Genomic DNA, 26,945 nt, shown 5'->3' on the forward strand with positions numbered 1-26,945 from the left:
CCACAGGTATAAACATGCATTCTCTTACTGGCCTCTCTTCCTTTCTCTATCATGAAGTGTAGCTTGTCATTACCAAGACTGGAGCCTATCTCAGGGGACTTGGGGCACAAGGTGGGGGACGGGGTGCCAGCCTATTGCAGGGCATAATCGCACACACACACTTGCAAACCCGTTCACAAACTACAGACAATTTAGAGATGCCAATCAGCCTACAGTGCATGTCTTTGAACTGGGGGAAGAAACCAGAGTACCCAGAGGAAAACCCCTGAAGCATGGGGAGAACATGCAAACTCTGCACACACAGGGCAGAAGCAGGAATTGTGCCACCCTCCAGGTAAGCATCTGGGTTTTTATATGTAATGCAGCAAGTTAGAGCATACCACTAAAAGAGAAAACAGCAGTGATGTTATGCGGATCAACTTAGATGACTGAGCACAAGTCAGACAGGAGGTATTCTGGACCAGTTGCAAATTTGCAGTACAGGAAGACCACCAGGAGCAAATTGCAGTAGTCAAATCTTGAGATGATGGACTGAACAAACACCTATTGAATCCAACCCTTCCCTGAGCTTTTATGCATTTTCTGAAGGAGCCAGATAATTTCCAGGACTATACAGCAGTTCAGTCCTGCTGGGATTGCTATGAGCTGAGCAGGGATTCCAAGGCTGGTAATGATGGATGAGAGAATACTGTGACTAATTACATCAGAGGTTGCATTGAGGTCTATGAGGATCAGGACTGGCAGTATGAATCTTCTCGGTCACTGCCACAAGATAAATTTTTATAGAGGGTATCGGTTGGAAGCTAGATTGTTTGAAGCTAGTTCTGAGTGAGAAAGTGGAACAACTGAAAAAAGAGATACCAGTCAGTAGCTGTTAACATCTCACTGGTCTACCATGGGTTTCTTCAGTTTGAGACTCACACTGTATATATAGGGCTGTTTCTGAACTTTTGGGGGACCTAAGAGACATCCTTCTTGGGCCCCCATCCCAGTCATACCTCTCAAGTTACAGAATACAAGTGGGACGCTTGCAAAAGCCTGAACCATGGTAAAAACCACGGGCTCACCATTCCTTATCACCAAAATATATTGCTGAGATTCAGATACCCCTCCACTTCAGTATACCTTGAAATATCTGCCTGAGAGCCTTTGGGTGACAGTTGACAGAAGACTTATTTAGAAAGCATATTTCTATTGTTTGTACAGAATTATGGTTTTATTTTGGAGCTCAGTAATGCAGTGTTTTGGTTGGGATACAACTGAATAGTGCATCTCCTGTGACTATCATGTTAATGAGCTTTTTTTTTTTTTTAAATAAATAATAATAATAATAATAATAATAATAATAATAATAATTTCCAGGCTTGGCAGGTTCAACCTATAATGGCCACATATTGCAGATATATTACTGCAAATCAGAAATGTGCACCTCTGTTAACTTTTTTCACTCAAAAAGACTGAGAAAAGAAGTAAAATGCATCTAGTTGGGGTGAGAATTTTGCTGAAACCAGACAACCCTCCCCACAAGCTTCAGTGAGCTGTTCTTCAAAGTTCCACATGAAAGTAAAAACCTCTCGCTTGCATGATTTTTTTTTTTTTTTGTCCTGTGGGATCCCAGTCCCTGAAGCTGGCAAGCATTCTAAAAAAATACCCCTCCTATTGTTTGTATCTGTATTTGTGTTTGTTGAGACACATGGTCTGTTCAATCCAAATAATGTATTCATATTCAGTTATATCTCTAATAAATGTCCTGCATTTCTAAGGGGCCTCATGGTGCATAAGGGGCCCTAAGTGACAGCTTTAACTGCTTTTAGCTAGAAACTGCCCTGAATATATTTCCTCCACATGGCACACACACTCCATCTGGCAAATAGAAGACACACCATTCTTTATTAAATTAAATCTTTGATAATTACGTTTCCATTTGACCAAAAGCCTGATTAACACCTCAATAGTTCTAGCAGTCTTGGTGTCCCTAATCTTGACGTAAGGTTGCAGTTTGCTTTAAATGTGTTTCTAACCCTATAATAATGATATCTTTTTAAATATACCTTAAGCAAACATTGATGAAATCAAATGCAGCCAACTGATTGGGTTAAGCTAGTCTAGGGAACAATACATTTTTTTTTTTAGCTTATTGCTTTTCTTGTAAATTTTGTTTCTGGATAAGCTGTGATTCAAGTAGATATTCCCCAGCAGCCAGCTCACATCCCTGGGTCATGTGTGATTCCAACATCACTTGTTTATGGCAATAAAATTGCCATTATACTGTATTATACAGCTCAATGACATGATATCAGTAATGGCAGTCAGAGATGTCATTCATTCTGTAGTTATATACTCAGGTAATTATAGGCCCTACATCTGCTCCAATCAGAAACATTATTGCAGCACACACACACACACACACTTGTCTTACTATCACTGTGAGGATGTTCCATTAACATGGAACAATGCCTAACCTTAATCAATGCCTAACCTTAATGCCTAACCTAATCAATGCCTAACCTTAAGGAAACCTTTTGACTCTTTTACTTGTTTACCCAGAGAGCCCCCATACATACACAGACAGATCTTGTGAAACAGCACATACAGTAACCCAAGCTCAGGCTCGAACCAGGCACCCTGGAGCTTTGAGGTGCCATGTGCTACAGTGTGCCACTCGTTGAATGCAGTAACCTAATTAACTGACATTGTTCATCCAGTGGGGGCACGGTGGATTAGTGTTTAGCATATTTGCCTTGCACCTCCTGTGTGCGTGGAGTTTGCATGTTCTCGGGGGTTTCCTCTGAGTACTCTGGTTTCCTCCCCCAGTCCAAAGACATACGTTGTAGGCTGACTGCCAATGTGTGTGAACGTGTGTGTGATCGTGCCTGGCAACGGATTGGCACCCAATCCAGGGTGTCCCCGGCCTCATTCCCCAAGTCCCCTGGGACTTGGGGAATGAGTAAACTTTCATCAGTTTATACTATTAAAATTGTCATTTAATTAAACAACGCTGTGATATTGTAATTAGTGACAGCAATCAGTGACAGACAGGGATGTTTTTCCTTCTGTAGTTATATACTTATCTATAAATAGGGCCCACAATCTCCTCCAATCAGAAATATTAATGCAGTTAACGATTTAACGATAAACTTTCATCAGTTTATGCTATTAAAATTGTCATTTAATTAAACAACGCTGTGATATTGTAATTAGTGACAGCAATCAGTGACAGACAGGGATGTTTTTCCTTCTGTAGTTATATACTTATCTATAAATAGGGCCCACAATCTCCTCCAATCAGAAATATTAATGCAGTTAACGATTTAACGATAAACTTTCATCAGTTTATGCTATTAAAATTGTCATTTAATTAAACAACGCTGTGATATTGTAATTACTGACAGCAATCAGTGACAGACAGGGATGTTTTTCCTTCTGTAGTTATATACTTATCTATAAATAGGGCCCACAATCTCCTCCAATCAGAAATATTAATGCAGTTAACGATTTACACATACACACACCCACACACCGCAGCTCGCTACAATTCCAGTGCCAATGATGTCATTCCGTTCTAACAGTAGAGGGGGCGTGTCTCCGAGGGATTCGAAAGGAGGCTCTGCCCTACCAACCAATAGGAATCGGGCGCGAGCAGCTCGAGGCGTGTCCCCTCGATATGTGGCACTCCCCTCGGCAAACCTCAGCCCCTTAAGCGCAGCGTACACATTTAAACCCACTGCGCCAAAGATTGGCTGGGCAAAACGGAGGAAAAAATTAAGGAACTCCGCTTTAAGAAGCGACTTTAAAGAGAGGTAAGACGAATGTGAATGACCACCATGTGGGAAACGTCTTAATTGTTTGATTTCTGTCGTCTAAATTTGAACGTGGCTTGAGGAACAAGTAGAAGCTGAGCTCGCACTTTACCAAGGGGAAAAGTAGGTGGTGGCTAAATGCATTCTGCGTCTTGTTTGTACAGCAACTTGACTTCTCTTTACCGACCTGCGTGCCTCTGACATTAGGTAACACGCTGGGTTCATGGATATCGCTGAAATTAAACGTAGAGTTGAACCGTGTTTGAATGAACCACCTGTTTTCTGTTCTGAATAAGACCGCGTTACACTCTTGCGGGTCACGAGACGCTGAAAACAGGGAACGGATTTCAAGCGCGTGCCGTTTCCTGTGCCGTCTTCAGCACTTGTAGAAAGAAAGAAAGAAAGAAAAAAAAAACAAATTACCACACAGCTTCGAGGATGGACTAATTCACCTAACGTTCAGCTCTTTTGATCCTGTAATGATACTGGGGACAGTATGGTAACTCCAGGAGTAATAGTAGTAGCAGGCTACATTGTGTTCTTCCAGCCGAAAGTTTCAGTTAACGTGATGTTCTTTCCTTGAAGTCAATTATGTTGAACAACTTCAGATTACCTGAAGTTTTACGCATGCGCATTGGCTTCGCATGTCTGCCCGCGTGTCGCCTGATAATGACGGACTGGCTTCTAAATATTGCATGTAGTTATTCAGCAGTAACTTGTTCAACTGAACCGATAGGATGTTTAAGTTTACACTGACCTCTAGAACCGGTTCCTGTAGGAATGTAAAAGCTCAGGTTTGTTTATTATTATTATTATTATTATTATTATTATTATTATTATTTTAAACCTCATTAAGTTCCCAAATTCCTATCTGACAATCACAGCAGTTTCAGAGTACACACACACACACACACGTTTTTTACTACCCTTGTGAGGACCTTTCTATGACATTCTTATTAATGCAAATCGAGATCTAACCCTAGATGTTACTTTTGGATTGTTCGAGTATTGTTTTGTTTTTGTGTAAAAAAAAATAAAAACCAAAACAAAAAGGGCGGTCTTCCTTATGGGGACCAACCAAAGGTCCCTACAAGGTCAAAGCACTAGATATAAAACTCACCTCCACACTCAGTAAGCAGATTTGGGACACTGTAAATAACTGACCAAATCATGCTTTCTAATATTAACTGCCTTTGTGCTCTCTATTAAAATAAAGTTAATATAATGCTTATTTGTAATTCCCACAGAGATTGCATAGTACATCGTTTATTAATCATTGTTACAAAATGAGTGGCAAGAAGTCTGCAGTTCAGAACATATAATAAATTGCATTCAAAACATGTATAATAAATGATTTTAAACCTAATGATTTCTGGTTAATGTAATTAGTATTCAATAATATACATGAATTAAAACTAGCTCATAGCCATGATCACAATACATTAGTTTGAGTATTATACAAGGTGTCCCAAAAGTCTCCATACATAAGGGACTATGTTGGCCAGCAACATGTCAGTTGTGCCTTCGTCAGTGGCTGTTTGTGGACGTTCACTTCTCAGTTGGTCTGTAACACTTCCAGTCTCATTGAATTTGTTAGTAAGTTTGGCAACATTGTCGTGTGATGTATATCTTAATCTGGAACTTCTTAATTATTGCCCTGATGGTGGAAATGGGCATTTTCAATGCTTTTGCTATATTCTTATAGCCAGTTCCCATTTTGTGAAGCTGAACAACCTTTTGCTGCACATCACAGCTTTATTCCTTGGTCTTACCCATTTGTTATGAATTTGGCCTATGTCACACCTCATATTTATACCCCTGTGAAACAGGAAGTCATGGTTGAACAATTTCCTGTTCCTAGTCACCCAGGTGTATGAAAAAAATGAAATATCATTGAGAATATACTTTAAATATATTTTTCTCACATGAATTCACAGGGGTGCCAATAATTGTTGCACACATATGTAACAAAGATATATAATTTTTTGGGGGGATAAACCTGTGTTGTTTGCAGTTGTTTGAAATCCATGATAGGTGTGTGTCTATAAAAACACTGCTAAAAAGTGTTCATTTCCCCTATGTATGGAGACTTTTGAGGTACCCTGTATTTATATTAATCATGTTTTACTTTTGCATTGTAGTGAGCCCCCCCCATCATGTTTTAGTGATGCTTTTCCAAAAACATTTTTTTCCCGTTATCTGCAGCTATACAATAAAGCCCACTTATAAATACTTGCATTTTCAAAGATTATGCAAAATGATAGATGTTGTGAGAACCCTTTTAGACAGGGTAATAAGTAGGTGATTTAGTATTAGTGTATCTATTTATCTATGGAATAAGAGGGGAAAGTGTTCTGGGGTGTTTGTTAAATCTTTTGTGGACCTAAAGTGTAATTCAGCTTAGCATTTGACAGGTTTAAAATAAAAATGTTAGACTACTGTTTTGCCGACCCTCTTATTATTAATAACTTATTATTATTATAATACACAAATACGCAAATCAAATATTTTTGAACATCCTGTATTTTTGTTTGAATGACCTTATTTTGAATGCTCTCATTTGAAAATCTACTCAATGAAAGGTTACTATGTTTAAGTAAATGGAGAAATGTTCAGTGACTGTAGAAATGCCTTTTTCTTCATTTCTCGTCTAGATCTAATCAGAAAAGACCAGCAAGTATACCACACATAAATATTAAAATAAATAAATATATATATATATATATATATATATATATATATATATATATATATATATATATATATTATATTATAATATTTTTATGAACCCCAGTCCCTGACAGCATGAGAGCTACCATATCTGGTTTACTATTCGTCCTTCACTCCCTGAGTGAAAAAGCTTACGTTACAGTGTTTGTGCTATATCCGATATTATTCCATTCAACATCCTTCACAGTATCTGATTCCTCATTGTGATATCTGTAATTTTATTGGCCTGTCCTCAGACTCGTGAAGTAAATCAAATCAAATGTGGATGAAATTTCATCTCTGGCCAAGCAAGCAGCCTTGTATCTTTTGTTTTGAGCTACAGAGTTCTGACTCAGCTATATATTCTGTATGAATGACTGGGAGAGTGATATCTACTGACCCAAATGGCCTTCATAACTTTTTTTCTCCATCACTTCATATACATATAACACTTCATTCGGCAAAGAAGACTCTCACTTGCATGTCCAAGAACTAGAACTGTTGTACAGGAAATCAGCATGAAGACCATTAGCTGTATTTTTTATTTTTTTTAAATAAAGTTAAAGCCTGAATGAACTTGTTCCAACCTGAATGTCTGTAATTATTGTACACTTAGTTGTGTTTTTATGATGGACAGTATTGTAGTTTTTACTGCCTCACAGCTCCCAGGTCCCCGGTTCAATCCTGAGCTTGTGTCCAGATGGGTTTCCCTTCCCGCTCTTGTACTGTATATTGACAGTGGACCCTTCTCAGCCGCTCCTGGAACAGACACACCCACAACGGATACCATCAGTGTGGATTTTTGTCGATAGCCAGTAGTTCCAGCACTCGGTTATCAGTACTTAATCGGCAAAACCAATCAATTGGTCAACCTCTACCACTTCCCAAAGCATGCTACTAGGTGTGAATTGTGTGTGTGTGTGTGTGTGTGTGTGTGTGTGTGTGTGTGTGTGTGTGCGTGCGTGTGTGTGTGGTCCCGTGCGGCGAACAAGCATCCCATCCAGGACGTATTCCAGTCTCGATCTGAGCATTCCCACTATAGGCTCCGGATACAAACCTGATACAAAACTTCCAATACAAACCTGACGAAGATAAAGTGGCTACTGCAGATAAATGAACGTGTTTTTATGCCAGGTGTAGTGGAGTTATGTTTTGAATAAGCTACTTACACCTCGCATTACAGACATGTTTTCTGAACTAAAAGTAATAGCTACTCGGTGCTGCACAATATGGATTGTTAAAGATTGTGTTTGTTGAATGACCGTGATGACAGTTTTTATGCTGAAGTTGCAGTGCAAATCTGTGTTTTGTCAATGTGTTGTCAAGAAACTTGCACACTTGGCTGGTATACCTGACAAACCCACACAAATGTGCTGTCAAAATTCAGAGTTGATCTATTTTGGGGAAAATCACATCTGTTTTTATCTCTTCATCTTTCAGATAATGTTTGTGAAGCAGGTTCGTGGTGAAGCACAGCAAGTCATCTCTTGTCCACGGGCTGCGTTTCGATCTGCTATCGCCTGCTTATAGAGGAGTAAATCCTCTGATAAAATAGGACATTGCACCAGTCAGAGCTATTTTTATTGAAGCTTGGTTACGAAGCTCATCCACATGCAGTTTTCTGTGTTTCTGGCACCAAACAGTCACCTGCTTTGGTTGTTGCTACTTAAGGTCATAACGTGGAGGAATTTTGAGCTTACGTTAGCACTGTAAGCAGACATCTCCCTTTGTGTGTGTGTGTGTGTGTGTGTGTGTGTGTGTGTGTGTGTGTGTGTGTGTGTGTGTGTGAGAGCTGGATTAGTGCTAAATCAGATATGTGAATTGGTACAAAAATGGAGTTAGTAGTGACATGGTCTTGATGGTCTAGAGTGGTACAGTTACATGGACAAGAGGAAAGCAGGAGCTACTCTTAAATTACCATTTCTTTTCTGAGACACTTGATGGACACGCACTGTGGACGAGGCTGACACCAGCATTAGTAACAGAACGAAGCCTCCCACTCCACAACTCGTGCTATTGAGAGATTAGCACCTGATTATCCAGGCTCAGTTCCACTGCCGCAAAATACTTTATATACTCAACTCAAAGCCCTTGTGACCCAAACAATGTACAACATAATCACTGTAGCTCTTTACTAAACTATATCCTTAAGACCTTAAGGTGACCTTTTTGAAGAAATGGACTTATTCTGACTATATTAATAGTTCTCTGGTTTTGCTAGTCGTGCACAGAGGGTAGGGAAAGCCTTTAGGCAATAAAAACAGTGCCAGTTGCTTACAGTGAGAACTCCTGTTTTGGCCCAGTTCCTTTTCAGAAAATTGAAAGGCTCTGTCAGTTCCCTTAGCTGCTTGCGCTGGGGAAAATCATGCTTGAAAGGGTAGCATTTGTCACTTAAAAAATAACGCATGTTAAGGCATGTTGTTTTAGGAAAGCAGGGAATGACTGGGTGTGAATGATGTTGTGTGTCCTAGATCAGCGTGTCTTGATCTGTTTTATTCCCCTTATACCAGAGCAATTTGCTAGTTGTTATTAACTAAAGAAAACATGTACTGTTTATCTGTTTAGGATTACATTTAATATTGTGGAATGTGAGTAAAACAAGATCTGTACATAAACAGTCATTCTCTCACAAGCTTTTTATTTTGTCTCTCTCAAAATTAAAACAAAAAAAAACGCAGTAAGACTGAAGACTTTCCCAATGTACTCTTACAAAGTGAGGAGTCCTTCCATAAATGTTAAATATTTTAAAGGAAGTTTTACCATGTCAGCAATTTTCTTTTATTAAACAACAGTATGGTTATTAATCTGTTTATTATTAGTCATAGGTTGTGTATAGGAGAAAACGACTCCACACCTTCTGACCAATCAGATTGGAGAATTTTAGTCCATTCTGGAGAATTTAATTGTAGTGCATCTTCATGTAATTCCATATAATGCACAGAAAGGTATTTTATTATGAAGTGAAAGATTGATTTACAATGATTGCAAGTTTATTTTTTTTTCTGGACTACTGGAAGTGGTTAGGGGCTTCTTATTCTTTTATATATGAATTAGCCTGTCTATTTCGCCCATCACCTGCTTAAGGGCTTCAGTCCATTACCTCCCCGACGACACATTTATCATGTGAAGGAGGGAAAGAAACAGGCCCGGGGCAAAGTAGGTGGGTAATTGGGTCTCTCTCCTTGTCTCTTGCTTCTCTCCAAGAACCTCAATACATTCAAGTAGGTCAGATACTGCTTCAGAATTCTTCTAATTTCTTTCGATTTATTTCTGGAGAGGTGGAACTTATGAATTCCGTTGTGTTGCTATGGCATCAGACTGCTCATTGGCCGATCATCTGTATATTTTAGTCACTGCTAAATCTGGGCAGAGGAGGTGGTGATTTTCATTCTCCTTCCCTCACTTTAGCTTGTTAAAGCCTGGGGCGCAGTGGTGAGGAGGCCAGAGCTGAGAGTGTAAATTTCTACTGTTGATGTCAGGGCGTCTTTAGACCACATGAACATTGTTTTGGTTCGGGTGTCAATAGTCTTGATCTTGGGCTTGTCCTAAGGATTTATGGAGAGACTACGTTTGGTTGGCTTCTACGGTCGGAGTGATGTAAACATGGCGGAAACGGACGCCACGCGTGTCTCGGGCACACGGCTGCTGAGCAAGCTGTGCGGACAAACCCGCTCTACAACCATGCCTGTTAGAAACGAGACATGCCCAAGCCGATTCATTCTTAGCATTGCACAGGTTGTACTATCATTTATTTAATGTTTTCATGTGCTACTTGCATCTTAATTGCAAAAGGAAAAGCAAAATAGGGGGAAAGCAGCACTTCTTTGTGTTCTAGTATTTATGTACTTCCAACAACTCCTGCATCGCCATGGTTTACGCCGTTTGCACTTTGCCATGGGTAGTCATCTTCATGTTTCATGGAAATCGTCATGAATGTTTAATAGCGCCACCTGCAGTATTGGAGCACTTGCATATGACTGCCAATACAGCACCACCGAGAGTGTGAGCTTGTAAGGTCATGAAGGTGGTCTCAAGGCCCTCAAAGTCATTGTCTCTGCATGAACACTGCATTCAACTAAAACTCATGACTTGGAATTTCCGACTAAGGAACTCAGGGTGGCCTGCTCATATCAACATGGCTGCTCAAGGCATGAATGGTAAACAAAGCAGCAATTTCTTACCTTTTAAATGAGCTATGCTGTATAAACAAATTTGTTTTAGATCAATCAACATAGACCTATTAGCTTGTTAAATCTAGACCATTGACTATACAGATGTGTGTATACTGTGTGTGTATATACTTCAGTCTTCAGTTAGCTGGCTTACATGTTGTTAACAAGTTCTGAATTCCCACTTCCAAGGTAAGTCAAATGCAACATAAGTATGCTGGCTTGAGGTGGGGGTGGGGGGAGGGTAGTGTTTACTCAGTCTCTTGTGGAGACATATTGGCTTGACATGAGGACTGTCTACACTTTTGCACTCAAGTCTCCTTTTGTGAACAGTGGACTAGTTCAACAAAACCGATTTCATATAAAAGCCATAATGAACTTCCCTTTACTTTCACACTATCCGTTGTTACCCAGATGTGGATGGGTTCCCTTCTGAGTCCGGTTCCTCTCAAGGTTTCTTTCTCATATCATCTTCGGAAGTTTTTCTTAGCCACCGTCGCCACCGGCTTGCTCAATAGGGATAAAGTCACACTTCAAATCTGTATCCTGTGTTTGTTTCTGTAAAGCTGCTTTGAGACAATGTCCATTGTTAAAAGCGCTATACAAATGAAATTGAATTGTTTAGTCACATTAAAGCATGTTTATCTCGAATTCACTGCATGCATGATCATCAAAATTATTATTTTTTTTTAGTATTTCAAATACTTTCACTATTACTATTGTCCTTATTTAGGAGAAGCATCACTGGTATGCTTATCCAAGAAAGAACAGCAGTACAAAATTTTCAAACATGTAGGCATTTTAACTACTGCTCATAATTTTATTCATTTCAATGGTTCTATATGAAATGTTCTATTCACATGTAGATAGTCACGTGAAAGCCTACCACTCACAACACATTAAACACTTAAATAACATGCTTTTATACCTTCTGCTAACTAGCTCTCACTGATTTTTCTGTCATTTAATTTCTCAAGTATTTGTACATGATGGAGCTTTCAGAGAATGAGGGTGTTTTGGCTGTTCTTCCCATTAGAACAAACTTGTATTGTCTGAAGTTGTTTGCACTATGAAGTGGAGCAAATGTGTGTCTTCCCAATAATTATGGTCAGAAACTGGTTAGATGCTCACGTTATTTTTAATGCGCTACAGGCAAAGATTTTAAGAACAGTGTGTTTGAGACTGGTAGGGCTATATTCACACTTTGTTTTGAATGCAATCAAATACACAGTCTCGCTCCAGACTGTGTCCCTGAAACTTATTCATTTCTTTATTGTAAAGCATCAATATTAGTCATTCATGTTATGTGTGTTAATACTTCGTCCTTGGGCACGGAGAAAAGCTCCCTCTCATCATATCTGTCTTTCAAAAGAAAACAGCGTGGCTGACTAATTAGGGTTGGTTTCCCCCCCCCTTTTTTTTTTTCTTTCTTTCTTTTTTTTCACCTTTTCTGTCTTGATTATACAGCATGGAGAATGCAGAGTGAGAATCTTCACCTAGTTCAGGCTAGTTCAGACTTTCTGCTTCATTTCACTCCTGAGATTAAGCATCATGAGGGTTCCCTGTAGATTTGGATTTAGATACCTCCTGCAGTGTGGGTTTCTGTAAGCTTTCGGCTTGTGCTGGTTGTTTTTCCTTTCATTAGGGCTGCAACTATTGAATATTTCGTTTTTCAGATGCGCTACAGAATAATGTTTAGAATATTCACTAGTGCGCCAACATCTGTAGTTTAATTTTTCAGGTCTCGCTACAGTGATCGGAGACCTACACTTTTTTTCTTTTTTTTTTTCTTTTTGATTTCTCAGCTACAGCGATTGTCGGACCAAGTGTAAATAAAAGCCAGTTCACCCAAGGAGAAAGGACAGGAGCTGTGAAACTGCTTCACTTTGCATTGTCTTTATCTATTTGGATGCTGGAGAGTTTGAGAAACTTGGTCTGGTGAGCTAATAGAAAACAAGATCTCTCTAAAAGGGGGGAAAAAAAGGATGAGCCACTAATTATTTTGTAGTGGTCACCCTGAACTCTCGCTTTGCTGTTCTTCCTGTTACTTGGCATACATCTAGGAAATAAATGAGCAGATTAGCTAACTAACATTATCCATGCATTCTTCTCAAAATCACCTCCCCTAGAACTGACCTACTGCTGATGTGAAAAGTAGTGTTTGTTTATGGTGTCACATGAACACTTAATCTATGCGATACCAAAGATAAATAAATAAATAAATAGGATGCAAGTGTGAAGAATTGAAATCGGTTAACTGTATGCGATGATTATTATTATTTTTTTAACTTTTTTTTTTAAAAAAAAAGCTATTTTGCATTCCTGAATAAATAGACCTGTGTGTGTGTGTGTGTGTGTGTGTGTGTGTGTGTGTGTGTGTGTGTGTCTGCAGACAGACGGACATGGATGGAGATAAAGGGAAATAAAAAATCTCTGCATATGCCAAAGTTTTTGTAGTAAAATTTTAATATAAAATATTCAGAATTTCATTCGTTTTAATGATTTAATAAAAAATAAAAATGGTAGAATAAAATTCACATTAAAGGCTCTTCTGTAAGGCATCATGCTAGTCACTCTAGAGCTTAAAACTTAAAATATACATTATAAGCTTCAAGAAATTTACAGCAGACTGTGTAAGTAGGCTAACAAATCGGCCATGATAAAGTAAAATAATTTTTTTTCCATGATAAAATGACTTTGAAGTAATGAAACTGATGTTAATGTTCTGTTGTGTGGTGTGGGTTTATTTATTTATTTATTTTTTACTTACACCCTTAAAGTGATTTAAATGTTGATAGTTGGTAGTTTTGTGATGATAAATGATAATAGGACATTAGAAATAAGTGATGAACAAATGATGCTCTCATTTATACAAGAATACATACAAAAAACTGCCATCCTGGATTTTCTACTGCTCCAGAAGGCAAGATGGTACATTTCTGGTGTTTAAGACTGTTATTGTCTGACAATAAAGTAAGTTTGTGGAGGTTAAAGGCTTACCAATTTAGATTTTAATTATTGGACCTGTCAAATGTATTGAATATTAGTCGCAGCCCTGTTATTCTTAGTTTCGTCAACATTTGTCCTAACATTACAGATGGCCTGTATGAGCTTAGCTTCTAGAATCTTCCTGCAATTTTTCTTCAGATTACGAGTGAACTTGCGCTCACCTTTTGGTTCGACGTCTTAATCGAGACTGTGTTCATTTCGGCATTCCGGCGTTCTGCGAGGTTTCAAATTAAACAGTGCCTAATGAGATCTCCATTATGTATAAGGCCGGTAATCAGATCTGTATTTCTGATGTGAACATTTTGTTAATCCAAACCCTATAGAAAGTAGTGGCAGTGAAGGCAGGAACTTCGGCAGGTGGCAGGCCAGTACAAATATGATAGACATTTCCAGTAGAAATAATGAAGGTCCAATTGGTGTATATAGCAAGGTTCAATAGTCTATGAGCAAGAAATCTAATGCAACTTTGTCTGATTAAATTTCTTAAATTAGATCATTCTTGATGTTGCATTCAGGTAGCTGATTTATCCCAACCAAAATGATAAACTAGCCTAGTCCAAATTCCACTGGGGGAATGAGGTCAGGCATTTGTATACTAATCATAGCAGATGAGTAGTTTTGAATGACTGAATCAACTTTAACTATTAATGAGGTACATGGAAACCTGGAGAGACAGAAAGAGAAAAGAAAGATATGCTGAGACATGTAGAGAGACAATAGAAACATGGAGAGAACGATACACACAGACATAGAGAGAGGGAGAGACACACACGTTGAGACATTGAGTGAGACCAGCACAAAGAGGAAAAAGATGCACTGTGTGTGTGAGAGCGAGAGAGAGAGAGAGCTGCACATGCACAGATAGACCGAACTTTCCTTGTACCACTGCACCTTATGTAATTCTGATTAGCCTGCTCTGTGTGTCTTAATTACTTTACATTCCTTCTGCTCATAATGGTAACGTCATAAGAAGACTATGGGGAAATGAGAAGTCTGTGTGTGTAAATATTTCAGCTGTCTGTGTGGTTTTCCTGGGTGGGTTATGGTGAACCTACTGCAGGCAGACATTCCTTTCATCTTACAAGTACCTCCCCATCCCCCCAACCACAGGAACTGTGTGAAAGTCTTGACTAGATGAGCTTTAACAGAATGTCAGAAAGTACTTAAATGGATGTTAAATTCCATGCAGAAAGTCGAGACTCACACAAATATGATTGGAGTCCTGTGTTGTGTCTGTCTGTGTTTTGATGGAAGCTGTGCAGATCTTAAGCTTTATACACAGAAACTGTCAACAGTTTCACTTAACCAAATTCTCAGTGTTTATCTGAACCACGTGACGTACACGACACTCTCGTCCTCACTGTGTGAACAGGATTTGCAGCAGGACTAAAGCATTCCGGACTTGCCCAGAACCCCAGTCTGCTCACATATCTGCACATCAGTAGCCTGAAAACATTCCACTGCCTTCAGTTACACAAACCACCCCCATCTCACGCAGCTCTGGAGGTGTGTGTACTCTGATAGTCCTCGGCTCTTCAACAGAGAACGTCGCTCGGATTCAGTTTGTTGTTAGTGCATTTTTCACTCTTTCTCTGAAAGTTTAGTTAGTGTAATGAAGTGATCTAAGCTTTTGGTGAATATAGTCTAGGAATCTCAGGTGGTGAGCAAATGATATATATTTATTAACTAACAAAATGTCCAGTGTGCTGCCCAGTCTTATTTTATGGTTGCCAAGAAATCTAACTGACTAGACTTAAGTATTAGCTAAAGTAATGTAATAACCTTAGCACTCACACCTCCCAGAAACATTCCAGTAGGTGGATTGGCAAGTCTAGAATTTCTGTAGGTGTTGAACGAGTATGTGAACATGTCCATGGTGTCTTGTGATGGACTGGTGTCGCATTCAGTGTGTATACCCACATTTTATTTACCCAGTATTCCCAGTATAGACTCTGGATAGAGAGGATACCCTGACCAGGGTAAAGAACTTCAACATTTTATATGAAATGAATTTTGTTCCTTGGTTTCTTTACTCCACATTGTCCTTTACAGTTGTACACCATTTTGTTTGCATATTAGCCAAATCTCAGTGTTGGGTGAGGAAGCACAGGTCTTGTGCCATATTTATATAGTTTTAACAAAGAAAGATAACCAATTGTAAACTTCATGCTTTTTTCCAATCTTCAACCGTCCAGTCTGTGACCATTGTTGCCTCTTTACTGACTCTTGATGTGATCTTCTGCTCTTGTAGCCCATCCCCTTCATGGTTTGACATGAGATGCTTTTTTGCTCACCATGGTTGCAAAGAGTGGTTATTTCAGTTGCCTTATCTTTATGGTCCATTCGAAATAGTCTGGCTTTTCTGTCCGACACCAGAACCACGCTACAGTCAAAGGCCCTGCGGTCACCTTCGTTTCCCTATTTTGATTCTTGATGTGAACATTGATTAAAACTCGTGTCCTGTATATTTATATTGCATATTATAGTGTCATATTGCCCAGCGTTACTATAGTTGTGATGACTGATAGAACTTTCGTCTACCACAGGTATACATTCTAAACCAGTGGTCACCAACCCTCTTCCTTGAGAGCTAATTTCCTGCAGGTTTCATCGCCAACCAAAATCTAACACGCCTGTTTTAGTTAATCAAGAACTTTTCAAGACAACGATTAGATGGTCAGGTAGGCACAATTCTGGTTGGAGCTAAAGTCTTCAGGAAGGTAGATCTCCAGGAACAGGGTTGGTGACCACTGGTGTAAGGGCAGTGGTTAAGCCGATGAGCTACCGATCGGAAGGTTGTGAGTTCTAACTCCAACGCTGCCACTGTTCGGCCCTTGAGCAAGGCCCTTAACCCTCAAATGCTCAGATGTATAAACGGAATAAATGTAAGTCGCTATAAATAAATAAGCACGTCTACCAAATGCGAAATGTAAACCATTTCACTGGTTATTTTGGACGCAAGTCAGCCAAGAAGCCTTAATGCCCCTAGTAAATAATCCCATACAAGTGCAATCTGTGTAACTGTACATGAGTAATGGAGAAAGGAAAGCAGATCAGGTAGCAGTTTGTCTCTTGTCTCAGGCCAGTGTGATGTGAATAGTGCTGATAATCTCACAGTGTCTCAACGCTGAAGCCGGGATGGTGTCTCTCCTTAGAGCGCTTGTCCATGAGACCTGTACGTTAACTCTGACATTCAATGTTCTTCAGGATTGGTTATCTGTTCTACATCCCAATTAGTAGTAAAATGGCTGAAATCAGCAGATTTGAATCAGCAGCATCTGTCCAATAGATAGTTTATCTCTTGAATGAGACGGTGCTAAAGATTATCTTCATACCACATGCAGCCTGCGGACCTGCCCAGCTTTTTTATTTGATCATATTTTATACGTTTATAGCTGTGCTGTAAACAGCAGGACTGCAGGGGTTAGATTCAGCAGTTAATGATTATGAGCCCTCACCTGTAGTCTCTCCTTTGGAAATCTCATTTATATGCGTGTTTATGTTCTTAAGGCAAGATGATATGCAAACTGATGTTCTTACGAGTATTTATTTGTGTGTGTTGGAACTTTTAAATGGATGGGGTTGGGGGGGGATTTATGCAAATTAGTCTTCACCTAATTAATTATGAATACATTTCCGTGCTTTATAAAACTGTAAATCTATGTGTTTGAAGTTGGAATCAAAATATTTTTCACTGTGAAAATACCATACAATCTTATTTAAAATAAATAAATAAATGAATGAATAGAAGTAAAGTATAAAAATGAAAGGTAGATTAATAGCAACTGAATAGAAATCTATCTGAATGAGCCAGCGCAAAAAGCTTGGTAAAAATGCACTGTAGGTTTAAAGTGTTTTATTAAATTAGGCATTTTAATATTTGTAATACTCGTTAAAGACCAAATACTGTGCCTCATAGTAACCTACTGACATGATGATGATGTTGCTGTATTTGAAATGTTGCTGTAATATATAACTAAGCAGTGAGGGAGAGCAGAATGAGAGAGAGGACATGGTGAGAGCATGGGGTGTGTGTATGTGTGTCTGACAGAGCGATGGAGAGAGAGAGAGAGAAAATTCTGCATCTTATAAGTTTTCCTATAGCCAAACGGCACAGCATTTCAGCTTCACGTCCTAGCATCACATGCAAAATGTATTATTCGAGTCTTTAACTTATCTCTGTATATTTAACCGTGAAGTGACTGCATGTTCTACTAGCTGGACAGTTACATAACTTTTTTTTTTTTTTTTTTTTGGGTGTGTGTGTGCTCTGCACACTGCATAGTTTGGATTTTGTCAGTATTTCCACATGCCTCGAGTTCTGAAAAGATCGTGTGTTATCTGTGCATGTTAGTTGAAATCCATGTGCCTATTAAATAGCTGTGTGTAGTGCGGTGGGATTCGGAAGCACGCTGTCTAGTTACAGCAACAAGGTGTGTCGCACCACTGTGAAGTGTGTTCTGTTTAAATGAGAACTTTTTGTGAAGGTCAGTAATGAGTAGGTTTTTTTTTTTTCTCTCTCTCCTTTTTCTGGTTGTCAAACCAGCTTACCCAATGGGGAATCACGACATAAAAACTTACAGCCCAGACATGAAATCTGCTTTTCTTTGGTGACTGGGCTACTGACCGTCCACCTCTGTTAGATTTATAGTCTGGACAAATTCATTATGCCTTAGTCAGATAAGCGAAACCATAGTTATGATGAATATAGAAAAATGGCAAATGGAGCTATTTTTGTGTGGATGGTGGCTCTCTGACAGCTCTGGGATTTGAACTTGTGACCCTCCTGTCCCTAGCACAAAAACATAATAGCTGGGTAGACATGCGTTCCCTTAATGAGTTTAAAATCTTTAAATATTTTTCTCAGTATTTTAAATTAACCTTAAATTCATTGTTATGAATGTAAAGATCCATGTCCAGTCAGCTGATTGTCACTAATGTGTATGTTTGTGTATTACAAGATTTGCCTGAATTTTGCCACCAGTGTATTTAAGTGGTGATGGTTGTTAAAGGAAGGATGGGTGAGTTGTAATTTTAGTACACAGGAAGAGATGTTAATGTTGTCGAGCAGGAATGGTAATGAGAAGCCTTTTTTTTTTTTTTTTTTTTGTTTGTTTTTGTTGTATGTGTCTCCTGTTAATGTAAGACAGCAGATGACTGAACAGGGTGTGAAGATCTCGTTTGCATGGAATCTCTTTTATCATTGAGTGATTAAACTACAATACTGTAACCTTCAACCTCCAGCTCAGTTCATATCCGTTTGTTAGGCAACTTGGGGCAAAGGAGTTCAGTTATCCATAAGCGGATGTTACTGTCCCATAACCTCTTCAGAGTTTCTTACCTTCTTGAACATGTTTCCTCAGCCTCACCCTGTGTAAAACTTCTGCATGCATGTTTCTCAATTACTGTGTGGGTTAATGCTGTGTAATGAGCTACGTTTGGCAAGAGAACATAACAGGTTTTTTTTAAATTTTTTTTTTTATTTTTAAAAACGTTTTCTTTCACCATGACCTCATTGTTGTTTTTAGAGATGGCTGTGATTGTCTGGAAACTGAATGTTTTGTCTGATATGCCCTCATGTACCCTTCCCATTTACTGTGAAGGATCTTAGTCACACACATGAGTCATTTAAAGAACACACAGCATACCGGAAAACGTGTTTTACTTGTTTGCCACCCAACAAAAGGACAAATCAGCTGCATGGAAAGTAAAGAAATCTTGCTGTAATCATGACTATTATGCTCATGCCAGGACTCTTTTTCATAATATACACATCCTGAATTTCAACGATATTAGTGTGGTTTGCCGTTACTATTCAGTTATATGCACTAATTATTTATAATCCTACTATAATCCGGTGTCCTCCAGATGAGGACAGATTCTAGTACTTCTCAAGGTTTCGTCCTGATGTCATCTCAGGGACGCCCCCCCCCTTTCTCCGTCACCTGTAAGTCAGCTTTGTTATGATGTCTGTAGAAATACAATGAATTCAGTTAGTGTTAAGCTGTATCCAACAATCTAACACCGAAAATGAATGCAATTACTTGGTTAACAAAGCTGAAGATTTACAGACAATAAACCTCCTAGATAAATGTGACTTTTATTGTTTATTTAGTTTTTTCCCCTCTCATTTTCATTTCTCATTTGTTTTCAATTTCCGTAAAGAATGAACAAGGGCACCTGGGCTGTTAATAAAACATTATGAAAACAGATAAAAATCATAATAAACTACTTTGAAGAGAAATGCATTAGAACACACTTTCAGTACGACTTGCATTCAGGTTCTTTATGTAGCTCCTTAGTTAAATTACTATTAGACATGTGAGGGTTTTTTTTTATTATTTTTTTTTATTATAAATAAATGGTTTCCTTTTTTGAACTGAACTTGGGATCAGGCATTTTCCCACAGTGCTTGCCGGTCTCATGTTACTTTATACTCTGTCCCTTATATAACCAAACTTGGTAAAGTCCCTGAAATATAAGCATTGGCAGTCTTCTCACAGTTGAGTATTGAGTGATGAAGCCTGATGGGTTTGGTCACATCAGTCCTTATCTGTGATGACGTAACTCTATATGTATCTGTTTAGTGCTTCAAATAGCTGAATAATTTAAATTCCCTTTTTTTTTGTTTTAAACCCTGCAAGTACACCCCTGGAAATGCTGCTATTATTTCCCAAAATATAAACAATGCGACCCTGACCAGGCAGTGGAATCAATGAATGAATGAATGCTGTATGTTCATGTTAATGAATGCTTAAAAGTAAAAACCTCCCACTCTTATTTTTATTTTGTTGAAGCTCTCAGGATTTCATTCCCAATGCAGGCTTCTATGCTTTACACAAAAAGCTAAATGTATAGTGTGTTTTTACACAAATTCTGTTTATTCCATGTTTACCCCAACTTTCATTATATTCTCAAATCTCTTTGCTCTTTGAGTCATGCAAAACATGCGGACCCTCTACACTTCCAAGCTTGACACAATACAAACACCTGCCTACTTTTGGTGGATGTGATCTCTGCATGTTTAGTCTGAGTTAAGGTAGTTTTCATTTAGCTGGTGGACTGAAGTTTATCGTTGCCCTGCAAACAGGCACAATGTGACTGTTGTTGTGGCTGCTATGAGGTACAAAAATATATCCGTGTCTTCCTTTCCATATTGACACAGTGGAGCTGGAGTTCTCCTCCCTCATCATGAAATGGTGAAATTGGTGTCTACAATACTAAATCAGCTGCTGTCAGGAGCTGTGAGCTAAAGCTATTTAAGTTACTGAGAAATTCTATTGTAGCCCCTTCACTCAGAAGATCCCATTTCTACCCTGTGAGGAAGAGCTCACTTCATACTGGCTGACGCATTAAGAGCAGTGAGCACAGCCGCGCTGCTGTCCAGAATATCCCCATAGAAACATTTGTCCTGGTTAAATTTAGTTTATTATATAGTGCAACATCATTGCCTAGCCGTTTTTCAATAGCTTATGCCCTGATTAAATCAAGTTGGGGAAAATAAACACTCTGCAGTGCTGTCCTCATTTTGTTCAGTTTCCTGGTTCCAGTTCAAATCGAGAACCAAACATGATTTAAATGTACAGTTGAGTTTGCTGCAGTTTTGTTTATAACCGTTATAGCAGATTATGGCTTCATGTTCTTATCCATTTATGAGGAATAGAACCTATTTGTCGACTCCCTGATGAGCTCTGAGTCATTACCTCAGCCGAGTTAAAACATTAGCACAATATTGATGGGGTAGCTTCTCCTCCCCTTTAAATAAATTTTTGAGCTCATTAAATACTTTATTTCTTCCAGTAGGTTAGATCAAATTGATGTTCAAAGTTACATCTCGGTGCTTATAGAATTCCACAAATAGACACAGTAAGCTAAGCCTCCAGAAACTGAAACTAGTTTTTGGGTTTCATAAGGCATATATTACATCAGTAGCATGGATGTGGGTGAAGATGTTGATCTAGGTTGACACTAGTCTTAGATTCAATGTGATACTCTGTTTTATATTCTCTTTCAGATTCACTTGTACACTTTTCTGGCCACAAGTTTCAGAATCTGGATGGTTGCAAGCTGATTGATTCTGCTCTTCTGTATATACAGTGCCCTCCACTAATATTGGCACCCTTGGTAAATATGAGCAAAGGCTGTGAAAAATTTGTCTATTGTTTAACCTGTTGATCTTTTGTTAAAAAGAAATCGTAAAAATGCAATTGCAAACAAAACAGGTTTATCAAAAAAAAAAACAAAAAAAAACACCACCACTTTGTTTAATATAGGTGTGCAAGCAATTATTGGCACCCTTTTAGTCAATACTTTGTGCCACCTCCCTTTGCCAAGATAACAGCTATGATTCTTCTCCTATAATGCCTGATGAGTTTGGAGAATACATGGCAAGGGATCTGAGACCATTCCTCCATACAGAATCTCTCCAGATCCTTCCAATGCTGGTGGACTCTCCTCTTCAGTTCACCCCACAGGTTTTCTATGGGGACTGGTATGGCCATGGTAGGACCTTGATTTTGTGATCAGTAAACCACTTTTGTGTTGATTTTGATGTATGTTTTGGATCATTTTCCTGCTGGAAGATCCAACCATGGCTCATTTTAAGCTTTCTGACAGAGTCAGTCGGGTGTTCATTTAATATCTGTTGATGTTTGATAGTCCATGATGCCATGTTTCCTAACAAAATGTTCTCTGGCAGAAAAACAGTCCCAAAACATTAAAGAGCCACCACCATATTTAACTGAGGGCATGAGGTACCTTCCACATGGTGCCAAAACCACCTCTGGTGTTTATTGCCAAAAAGCTCTGTTTTGGTTTCATCTGACCATAGAACCCGATCCCATTTGAAGTTCCAGGAGTGTCTGGCAAACTGAAGATGCTAGAGTTTGTTTTTGGATGAGAGTAGAAGCTTTTTTCTTGAAACCCTTGCAAACAACGTGTGGTGATGTAGGTGACTGGATTGTAGTTTTGGAGACTTTCTGAGCCCAAGGCGCAACTAACTGATTCATAACATTTCCAGTTGACTGGAACTTCTTAATTATTACCCTGATGGTGGAAATAGGCATTTTCAATGCTTGTGCTATTTTCTTATAGCCACTTCTTATTTTGTGAAGCTCAACAACCTTTTGCTGCACATCACAGCTATATTCCTTGGTCTTACCCATTGTTATGAATGACTAAGGGAATTTGGCCTGTGTGTTACTTCATATTTATACCCCTGTGAAACAGGAAGACCTGGTTGAACAATTTCCTGTTCCTAGTCACCCAGGTGTACAAAAAATATCAATGGAAATATACTGCAAATATATTTTGCTCATATGAATTCACAGGGTTGCCAATAACTGTTGCACACCTGTATTTAATAAAAGATCATTTTTATAAACCTGTGCGGTTTGCAATTGTTTGATATCCATGAGAGATTGATTTATTTGTTTGTTTGTTTATTTTTAAACAAAAGGTTAAATAAGTAAGACAATTTTTCACAGCCTTCTTTGCTCATATTTACCAAAGGTAACAAAATTAGGAGGGCACTGTATACGGCGTATAAACTAGATTTGCACAATTTCCCCCTTACTCCAAATTTGATCGATCAACAAATACATGCTTGATCTCTAACATCCATTTTGGTTTTGCTCTGGAGTTACAAGGAAATTAAGGAAGGCTTGTAGCCTTCAATTTATTTTGTACACTTTTCTGGCCTCTAGCTTCAGATTCTGTTATGAATCTAACTTCAGATTACACTGCACATCACTGATACTGAATATTTTGTTTAAAAGTTCTTAGTGTTTTGTATAAAGTGGTGAGTAAATAAGATCTCACGGTTATCACTGAAAATAAGGAAAAGCACTGTGGTTATTCATATGCCCGGTCAGTGAAATTGTCTTTGTGAAAGTAGGCAGCTCTTGGTCATATTTACTACAGACTATCGTGAGTGCTAAAAGTCTGTCATGTGAGACTAGGCTGATGAACCCCATGTACATCATAGTTCACTTCCTATCTTCAGAAGTCTAAAAGCTGCATGTAGTCATTTTGCAGTCAGAAGGATTTAGGCATTCTGAGTATGTAGTGATGTGACACCAGTGTCACACTCCTGTGCGTTCTGCTTCCTCTCTCTGAGCGCTGCTCTTCATACAGACATCAAACATTTACAATGTGTTCAGAGCCTGCAGCAGACTGACTCCCATGAGTGTCTACGGCAAACCTTTTGCCCCGGGATACACGGGGAACATTTCAGTGCTCGTTAGAGGTGCATGGGAATGACAATGAGGTAGATTGGATGATTTGATTAGACTGTATCTTTTCTAAAATATCAGTCCCTCCAGGATTTTACGATTGCAGAAATTGGCGCAAAATCAAGCAAACTTCACAATATTCAGAGGAGCTTGCAATTTTTAAAAATTACTGCAGATTTTCTGTAGATTTGAGCCAATTTGCATCATGTGACGTCGTCACAACATTCATTCAGCCAACTCCCTCTTGCAATTTTGTGCAACTGCAATTTCGCCATTTCAAGTAGTTTTCCAGGAAAAAAGCAGAAAGATCTCTGTAAATTGCACCACAAATTTTGAAAAAGCTGCAGCAAAATTGAACATTTTTGATCACAAAAAACTCTACGAAATCCCTTAAAGGTGTTTCTCATTGGAACAGGACAATGTGGTATGGGGCAGCTTGCAATCGGGTAACCTTCCCCAGGGGCAAGAGTAACTTGCACGTCCCTTTAGTTGTACTGTAGTTGACCGTAGAAGGTCTGAGAACTACTACACCTGGACCTACCCTTGTTAATTGAATCGAACTTCCATTTTTTTTCCATAATCAGGTTCAAGCCAGTTGTTATAGATTCTTATCAGCTGTAATGAAACGCCCTCTTCCTCATTCACATCTTATTGCTTTCAGTTGATGCCTGGCTGTAGGTCTCAAAGGAGAATCTCTGGGATTGTGTCAGTAGGATCTCTAGGTTTTTGGCTGAAAACTAGGCTGTGTGTTTTGGAAGAGACCCACCCTTCTGTTATTTTCTGTGTGGAAGCCCTAGCATGAAAAGCACACTGCCAAGCACCACTCCCAGGATCAGGAAGTGTGTTGTTTTGCTTCACAGGAGGAAACCAGAAGCCTGCTCTTGTGCTGAGTGTATGGGTTGCTGGCACCCTCCCAAACACCCTAGTCTACAAACACATTCTACATGCAGGACTTGGAAAAGCCTTCATAGCTCTTGCATAAACCACTGAAACTAAAAGATGGATAGACTGAGTGGATGGATAGACATTTATTAGCTATTGAAATAATCAGGGTTATGAAATGCAAACTGTTTTGCTACCTGATCGTCTATGCACTGGAAAAGATCAATGTAGTCACTTCAGCAACCCCTGGTCCTGTTTCTGGTTCTCAACTTTTTGGCTAAAGATTTGCCCAGCTGGTAGCTGGATCTATCGTCACAGCTTTGTCTCTGAGCAGTTAGAGCCTCGAAAATTTTATGACTCATTGGCCGCCTTTCCTTGCATCAAGTAACTGTCAAGTTGTGTTAAAGTTTTAATAGTTTTTAATACAACTCGCAGCCTGTAACTTGCTGTCACGCTTGCAGCCAACGTAAATAAATCTAGCATAAATCACATGAATTTCCAACCTTCCTGTTCAGACCGACATGCAATATCTGATCTGTATCTGGGGAAGAAACAACACTGAAAAAGAACTGACTCTTAAATTTAATTTTGTGTATGATATTTTAGGACCATGAACTAAAGTTGACTTGTACCGGTTGGACGTGATTAAGTGCGTCACGTGTCATGAAGCAACATTCTTGTTTGGTAAGTCAATTATTTATAAAACTTGAAAACATGTCAACCTCTGGTGCCTTCACTTCTGCTATTATATCGTGTAGGCTTTCGGTGCTGAATGCAAAAATTGTCCAACGTTTTACACTTCATCTATGAATCTCATTGGACTGGCCAATGTAAATACACTACTTGTCCAGGTTTGCAATTTTTGTGGCTGTAACTGATGCATCCCACTGGCCTCAGCATGCAGTTAATCATAATGACAGCATGTTTGTGAAATCCCCTTTCAGGTCTGTTTTTCTATTTTGCCATTATGTAATGGAGGAAATTCGGACATTTTGGCTCCTTCCAGGTCACTTGATGCTGTAGGTTTGGCGGTCATTTTCATGATGTCGTTTCCTCCCCTGTGATTCTTCTTAAAAGGGTCGCTTCTTTATCCTGACAGAATGATTCCTTCCGTGGGTCCGGACTCGACCGGCAATCAACTCTCATCAAGCCTGCCCACTTTTCATCTCCACATCTTTTCCTGTCATGCTGCATACTGCAGAAACGTCACACGTCTCTCACTGTGTATGTGTGGGCATGGGTTGTAAAATATCTGTGGGAGTATTCTGAATTACTTAAATGTTTTACTTACAAGTCCTGAAGCTGTTAAGAGGATTTGGGAAGCATTTTATCCTTGTATATCTGCTCTCAAACGGTGCAACAGAAAGATATTTCCCCTGCCGTTGTTACTATCTTCATGATCAATCACGTTAGACAATCATGGGCATCTGTGAGCTCATGTATGTGGAAGATGGCAGTTGGCGCTTTCCTCAGTGTGTTAAGCTGTCACGTGATGTAACATGGCTAGCCTTCACCTTCCCTGACTGGTAGCTGTTGTGATAGGGGTGGGAATTGGCAAATTGGGAGGGGGGAAAAAAACCATTGTGTATTTGTACCTTCTTTTAGTGCACTAAGTACTAGCTGAGGTGCCAGTATCTGTGGTTTAGCTGTAACATTTATGAACCTGTTGCTATTGTGATGAGAAACCCCTGAAAACTAATCTAGTAAATAAAGAAAAGCTAACATGTATAGTTTAACCAATGCTGAGAGAAAAGACACAGGACTTGAAAGATGTGAAGACGTTCAGCTTTATCTAGGAACCTGTTGAACTGTAATCACAAAACTCTTGTGAACCAATATAAAACAAGAAGGTGGACTTCTTGGTCAGTAAAAAAATGGATGGGATGATAATTGATTAAATAGCCATTACCCCTGGCTTCTGCTTTGCTGTTTTCATATTGTTCTTTCTGTCTCTAGAAAAAAAATCCCAACAAATACGCTAAGGTATTTCCTAGGGTTTCTTGTTGGCAATATAGGCACCTCTATAGCCATGACTCACTTGACCTTTCCTTGGATGCAGGAAGGGAGTGTTCAGCACAGGAAGTGAGCTCAGAGCCTCCCATTCTGTTGTTTTTCCTCTCTTGAGCCTAAACACAAAACGTAGA

At 39.0% G+C, this 26,945-nt stretch overlaps 1 protein-coding gene across 1 annotated transcript in view; it reads left to right on the plus strand.

Moving 5' to 3' along the window:
• Nucleotides 1-3,667: 3,667 nt before the first annotated feature.
• rhocb (ras homolog family member Cb) overlaps nt 3,668-26,945 on the plus strand; it is a 37,066-nt gene continuing 13,788 nt past the window's right edge. The window contains exon 1 of the mRNA XM_053625350.1: nt 3,668-3,800. The gene's annotated coding sequence lies outside the window, so the exon portion shown is untranslated. The remainder of the gene's footprint in view (nt 3,801-26,945) is intronic.

The sequence above is a fragment of the Ictalurus furcatus genome, chromosome 5, assembly GCF_023375685.1.
Source record: "Ictalurus furcatus strain D&B chromosome 5, Billie_1.0, whole genome shotgun sequence".
In the NCBI taxonomy this organism is placed as follows: domain Eukaryota; kingdom Metazoa; phylum Chordata; class Actinopteri; order Siluriformes; family Ictaluridae; genus Ictalurus; species Ictalurus furcatus.